Source organism: Sander lucioperca, chromosome 12, assembly GCF_008315115.2.
Source record: "Sander lucioperca isolate FBNREF2018 chromosome 12, SLUC_FBN_1.2, whole genome shotgun sequence".
Lineage (NCBI taxonomy): Eukaryota > Metazoa > Chordata > Actinopteri > Perciformes > Percidae > Sander > Sander lucioperca.
Window position 1 is genome coordinate 18,978,489 of NC_050184.1, and position 7,500 is coordinate 18,985,988.

General features: G+C 44.1%; 1 protein-coding gene across 1 annotated transcript in view; it reads left to right on the forward strand.

Annotated features, from left to right (window-relative positions):
• The window catches only part of plxnb3 (plexin B3), a 135,583-nt gene that overhangs the window by 41,312 nt on the left and 86,771 nt on the right, over nt 1–7,500 (forward strand). Inside the window, exon 2 of the mRNA XM_031293098.2 lies at nt 2,802–2,890. The gene's annotated coding sequence lies outside the window, so the exon portion shown is untranslated. The remainder of the gene's footprint in view (nt 1–2,801; nt 2,891–7,500) is intronic.

Here is a 7,500-nt window from a genome sequence, read left to right on the forward strand (position 1 = left end):
TTTAAAATGTAATCAGTTGTCTTATTATCTCGCTTGTCTTTAAAGGAACACGCCACCGTCTCCTCTATATTTATATAGGTGGGCAAACGCATTTTTGTGTCAGTGCATTCAATTCAATTTTATTTATAGTATCAAATCATAACAGGAGTTATCTCGAGACACTTTACAGATAGAGTAGGTCTAGACCACACTCTATAATTTACAAGGACCCAACAATTCTAGTAATTCCCCCAAGAGCAAGCATTTAGTGCGACAGTGGCGAGGAAAAACTCCCTTTTAGGGAGAAACCTGGGACAGACCCAGGCTCTTGGTAGGAGGTGTCTGACGGTGCCGGTTGGGGGTGTGATGGCAATAATCAGTCCCACCTGAAAAACACAATTATGCGATCTCATAATTCAATGCATAATCAGCCAAAGTCTGCATATTTATGCGGGGGGGCCGCATTTTTTCAAATACGCCGCACTTTTGCCGCATAAATTGCCGATTTCCGCGCAAAATATGCGGGGCTTGCATGATTTCATAATTCCCGCATTTTTGTTGCAAAAAAAGTCACACATATCTTAGCAGAAAGTTGAAAAATGTTGCGTTTACTTCACACAAGAGCAGCTATTTTCCCCTGTTGCCATGGGAACGTTATGAAGTGACGTAATTACGTGACGTCAACGTCATCGAAAAGCTGCAAACCCCGCGATGAAGCCATGATGAAACCGCAGTTTTTCCCGCAATTTCATCGCGTAAAATTGCATAAATATCCCGCATATTCCATCGCATTTTTTAAGAAAACGTGCCGCATAATCAAGGATTTTTGCCCAAAACAATCACAAAAAAACTCCACATTTTTCTGGAAGGACTGGCCGCATCATCCTCCCTAGCTCTGCCCTTTTGTCCAAATACAGTAGCTGAGTCTCATTCCTCATACTTCCGTCAGTACACTGCTAATGGTCACTGACCACTTCCTGCCGTAGTGCCCACTTTGGGTGGTTAGTATTGTCCCAAAAGGAACACTTACGTTAAAACGCTTACCGGAAATGACGAGCGGGATGAGCGTGACGAACGCGACGAACGCAACACATGTGAACGTGATTTTCCAGCCCGCCAAAAATACGGGCTTTCCTGTATGCAAGTCAGAAGTGGGCTGCTCGGCTCACCGCCTCTCAAAATCTTACGAAAATCTTTTAAACTGACCTTTGTCGATCAGCAAGAACAGACGGATTCAGCAACTGCACGGCCTATTTCTCTCTTAAACTGTTTTCAGAAACACGTTTCAGTGAACTATTATTGTAAAATACGAGATCGTATTTTCCGAACGAGCCGCCATTATGGTCGGTTTTGAAATTCGGGAGCAGCCAGACCCTCGTGGCGTGTTCGTCCAATCAGCTGCCGGTCAAGGCTTTGTAGTCAAGATGGCGCCCGTTTAGTGCCAGTAGCGTCCATCGTTCCCAAGGGGGTAAGCTTCGCTTCAGAGCACGAACCTCCTATGGCGCCATTTTGATGCTACCAAGCCATCACCCCCCGTTAGCATCCCATTGACTGCCATTCATTCTGACGTCACTTTGACAGAGATTAACTTTACATCTGAAGAGTTTAAAGACTCTATTTGTCCATTGTTTATTTCTAAAGAAACACGACAATGTATAAAAGGCTCCATTACCTTGTACCTCACGTTATGGCTCCGTAGCAGACGTTTTTATAAAAATAGGCTAACGATTGGGTCATAACCACGAGACTTACTGTCTCATAGTAGAGGAATTACCGTATAGTACAGGAGAAGCTCTCAGGTAGTTTGGACTTCCATTAGCTGTTTAAGTTTAATTACTAATGTTAACTATCATTTTAGTGATCAATAATTAGCCTGTGTCTATGTTATCTCCTTACATATACCTACGCTCTCCGTCTCTGCTAGATTGGGAATGATTGAGATTTCTCTTGGCACAGCTACCAGAAGACTTCCAACTTTCAGACAGGTTGCTCACGTCACATCTACGTCTTCAAGCTCAGTTGGAGGCTGCTCAGTAACGCTCAGCCATCACCGGGAAAGATCTTCTAACATCCTTCACTGGTCTCCGTCCAGAGACATGGGATCTGTTGGTCCATTTTATATCATGTCTATGATCGTTCCACACTGAACTTTTCGACCGTTTTTAGGGGGTCATCCTGGTACTTTCAGTGCACTGAGTTTTTGCGTTATCTACACGATATACTTAAAACTAAGAGTTTGAAGTGTGACAGTAGGCGCTTTGAGACACAGCCAATGCCTTTCTATGTCTTATGTAAAGCACTGCATTGCATTATTGTTTAGGGAGCTGTACTACCATTTTGTACAATGGTATTACGTAATACGTGTTTCTACAGAGCACCAATCTGATACCAGTGTCATATATTTTATTAAGTTTTAACAGCTGTATACTACTAACCCCGTATGGATGTGGTATGATTGCTATAATTGTTGTTAAACTCTTTGTGAAACATGAACAAACACAAACAAGTGAAGTGAAGTGTGCAAGTAGGCGGTTTGAGACACAGCCAGTAACTTCTGGCTCCAAAATACCAAGATGGTGACAGCCAAAATGCAAACTCCTGGCTTCAAAACAGCACTTCATTATTTTTTACAGTCTATGATGCAGCCGCGCAAATTTGAGTTACACTTATTTTAACCTTTACAAATCTCAAAACATTTAGCATAATCAGCAAAAACAGTATTGGCCCAAACTACAAGTGTCCTGTGTGTATTCTTTGAAACCAAACTTTATTGCTTTATTGTGTTTTGACTGACGGTAGAACCTGTGTTTGTATTCCTGCAGGAATCAGGAATTCCTGATGAAGAAGGTTCCTCCTCTTCCTCCTCACATCACAGTTTCCTCTTCAGACACGCAGCAGGTTGCCTCAAAAGGTTGGTGCAACTCTAATCTCTCTTTCTGCTGATGCAACACGCCACCGTTTGTTACCACAGCAACCGGTGACCTCAGAGACGGCCGCCACATGGCGGTGGATGACGTCATCAATCCTTAAGAAGAACTAATCCGGACGGAGTTGTTTTATAGTGTCTGTATATAGGGCTGTGTATTGGCAAGAATCTGGCGATACGATACGTATCACGATACATGGGTCACGATTCAATATATTGCAATATATTTAGATACTGTGCGTAAGGCGATATATTGGGATTTTTTTAAAGTATAATTTTAGAAAAACTAATATTTAAAAAAAGACATGATGTACATAACAGTCAAAGAAGTTTACTTTAGGTAAACAATTCAGTACACAGAAAATCAAACTGCCAGTTTGGGATTGTTCACAGGTTCTTAGTGAGCTAATGTTTATATGCTAAAGTAGGCCACTGCTCGGCACTGCTCGGCACTGCTCGGCACTGCTAGGCACTGCTCGGCACTGCTCGGCACTGCTCGGCACTGCTCGGCACTGCTAGGCACTGTTAGGCACTGTTAGGCACTGCTCGGCACTGCTCGGCACTGTTAGGCACTGCTCGGCACTGCTCGGCACTGCTAGGCACTGCTAGGCACTGCTAGGCACTGCTCGGCACTGCTAGGCACTGCTCGGCACTGTTAGGCACTGTTAGGCACTGTTAGGCACTGCTAGGCACTGCTCGGCACTGTTAGGCACTGTTAGGCACTGCTCGGCACTGCTCGGCACTGCTAGGCACTGTTAGGCACTGTTAGGCACTGTTAGGCACTGCTCGGCACTGCTCGGCACTGTTAGGCACTGCTCGGCACTGCTCGGCACTGCTAGGCACTGCTAGGCACTGCTCGGCACTGCTAGGCACTGCTAGGCACTGTTAGGCACTGTTAGGCACTGTTAGGCACTGTTAGGCACTGCTCGGCACTGCTCGGCACTGCTAGGCACTGCTCGGCACTGTTAGGCACTGTTAGGCACTGCTAGGCACTGCTAGGCACTGCTAGGCACTGTTAGGCACTGTTAGGCACTGCTCAGCACTGCTCGGCACTGTTAGGCCCTGTTAGGCACTGCTTGGCACTGCTCGGCACTGCTCGGCACTGCTCGGCACTGTTAGGCACTGCTCAGCACTGCTCGGCACTGTTAGGCCCTGTTAGGCCCTGTTAGGCACTGCTAGGCACTGTTAGGCACTGTTAGGCCCTGTTAGGCACTGCTCGGCACTGCTCGGCCCTGTTAGGCCCTGTTAGGCACTGCTCGGCACTGCTCGGCCCTGTTAGGCACTGCTTGGCACTGCTCGGCACTGCTCGGCACTGCTCGGCACTGTTAGGCACTGCTCAGCACTGCTCGGCACTGTTAGGCCCTGTTAGGCCCTGTTAGGCACTGCTAGGCACTGTTAGGCACTGTTAGGCCCTGTTAGGCACTGCTCGGCACTGCTCGGCCCTGTTAGGCCCTGTTAGGCACTGCTCGGCACTGCTCGGCCCTGTTAGGCCCTGTTAGGCACTGCTCGGCACTGCTAGGCACTGCTAGGCACTGTGAGGCACTGCTAGGTACTGGTAGGACAGGACACTAGTGGTGTGTCTCAGCATAGCCATCTAAGAAAAAAAAAATATATATATATTTTTAACAACTCACCGTAGCTCTGGTTGTTTCCGGCTGCTACCACCTCGGCAGTCAAAACGAGTCGATATCCGAATGCGAATGAACGGACTCCATATGAGGCTCCTTTTTCAACTACGAGGTCAATATTGTTTTTCAATAACGACAATACAAGAAATAATCCGTGCATTTATATGGAACTAAGCGTTAGGAGCTTTCCATCTTTACTCTCCTCCCTGTTACGTTGCATTCAGAGATCGACTATTTTTGACTGATAAAATGGCTGCAGCCAGAAACAACAAGACCTACAGTGAGTTGTTCAAAACTTTTCAGTAAACTCTGAACATAACCAATGTTGTCAAGTCTTCCGTTAAGGTGTAGAGCTCCTGGTGATACTTGGAGCAAAGTCTCATGTTGTGTCGAGCCTTCTTAGTGGTTTAAAAATAGATATTTTGAGGCTAGCATCAAAGTGTCCCTAGCACTCCCATTCAAAAGGCCATTTGACCCAAAAACGAGAATACGGTCAATCTTAAAAGTGGCGTTTCCGTCCTAAATATGCTTTTAAACTAAAGTTTGACTCAGGTACATTCACAAAAAGACCCTAGGTTACATTTTGGCGAGAGTTACGCTTTAAAGTTCGACACCGAACTTTCAAAGATGAGTTTTTGGGCCTTTTTAGGGCTTTATTTTCAACAGGACAGCTTGAAAGGGGAGAGAGGGGGAGGGGGGGGGGGATGCATGCAGCAAAGTCGAGGACTAAGCCTCTTTATATGGGCGCGCACTTATATGAGCTACCCAGGCGCCCAACACCAAACTCAAATTTAGGACTTACTCAAATCTGGACTCCTGAGGATGATTCGTCAGTCAGACGTTCTGTCCAATCAGATTACATTCTGCGAGTGATGTCATCCGGAGAGAAACTACGGACAATAAAGTTTTCTTTCTGAATTTGTCAACCTGAAAAAAAAGAGCTTCTGTAAACGTGAAGAGAAAAATCCAGATTAGTATAAATAATAATAAATAAAAATAAAAAAATAATTGAAAAATAAAATTCCAGTTTATATATATTATATATATATATATATATATATATATATATATATATATATATATATATATATATATATATATATATATATATATTTTTTTTTTTTTTTTTTTTTAATTGTATAAATAAAGTTCCGTTAGATTTTGTTTGTTCAACACGCCGTGTCTCCATCTCACACATTTCCTCCCAATTACTGTGTGTCACCTTTCACCTCCTCCCCTCCCCCTCCATTCATTACTCCGCCTGGTTGGTTCGTCTCTCGACAAGCTGCTTTTCACGCTCTCTAAACCCCCCCCCCCCCTCCCCCTTTTAAAGCCTCTTCACTCGTCCTTCATCTTTTGTTTCTGCTGGAAAGCTGCATATTATACCTGATAAACAACGCCACACCCCAGAAATACAACAACACATGTTCTGTTATATGACATCATATTTAGGGTCAGCGCGCCGCTGGATTAACACAGTTTGGAGTTTTTTTTAAGGGTTAAAATTAACTTAAAGTATTAAATATCATTAAAGCCAATCGTTAGTTTTCACCTTAATTGAAATATTTGTAAGCTTCACTTTAAATTTGAATGACGGCATTTTTTTAATTTAACACAAGACACGACCAAACGTCAACGGAGCAACGAAAACGTAACAAAAACCAACAAGAGATGTTAATTGTCTCGTGTGTTGTGCGTTTATGGCTTTCATTCGAATTGAAGATTTTTTTTTTTTTATTTATTTATGTTTTTATTTTAAAGATTTTTTTTGGGGCATTTTCAGCCTTTATTTTGATAGGACAGATGAAGACATGAAAGGAGAGAGAGAGGGGGGGGGGGGGGGGAATGACATGCAGCAAAGGGCCACTGGTCGGAGTCGAACCTGCGGCCGCTGCGTCAAGGAGTAAACCTCTATATATGGGCGCCCGCTCTACCAACTGAGCTAACCGGGCAACCTTTATTTATGATTTTAGAGTTATGTTCACCCTTTAAATCTCTGTGCAGGAAAACCATTAACATCCTTCAATGAAGTGCAGTTTACCAGTCCTTCCAGAAAAATGAGGAGTTTTTTTGTGATTGTTTTGGGCAAAAATCCTTGATTTTCTTTAAAAAATTTCTTAAAAAATGCGATGGAATATGCGGGATATTTATGCAATTTTATGCGATGAAATTGCAGGAACTTGCAAAAACTGCGGTTTCATCGTGGCTTCATCGCGGGGTTTGCAGCTGTTCAATGATGTTCACGTCACGTAATTACGTCACTTCATAACATTCCCATGGCAACAGGGGAAAATGGCTGCTCTTGTGTGAAGTAAACGCAACATTTTTCAACTTTCTGCTAAGATATATGTGACTTTTTTTGCAATGAAAATGCGGGGATTATGAAATCATGCAAGCCCCGCATATTTTGTGCGGAAATCGACAATTTATGCGGCGAAAGTGCGGCGTATTTGAAAAAATGCGCCCCCCGCATAAATATGCAGACTTTGGCTGATTATGCATTGAATTATGCAATCGCATAATCACGTTTTTCTGGAGGGACTGATTTATAGATGAATGTGTGTACTTTATCACAGCGCCGTTAGAAGGCGAGATGTGCAGCGATGAGAACAGGAAGTTACGTCACGTACAGAAACGAGATGGATGACCAACGCAGAACACGTTCCTGTGTTTTTCTGTTCACGTGCAGATGAAACAACATGAGATAGAACTGTAGCTTAACAACGTTGGTACTAGCTTTCAGAGCGAGAGGTTTGGAGATCCAATCCCCTACGCACCCATCACCAGCCCTCACCAACAGGAGGCCTGTTCCTTGGGCGTCCTCAACGTGATGACCAGGAAGGTCTCCATTTGGCACTTCTGCTGACAGAATCTTGGTGCATTTGCCATTTTTCTCCTCTTCTCCATCCACAGCCTTTTCCTTTTCGTCCCCAAAATGAGCGGCTCCGACCATTGCTGCGGAGCATC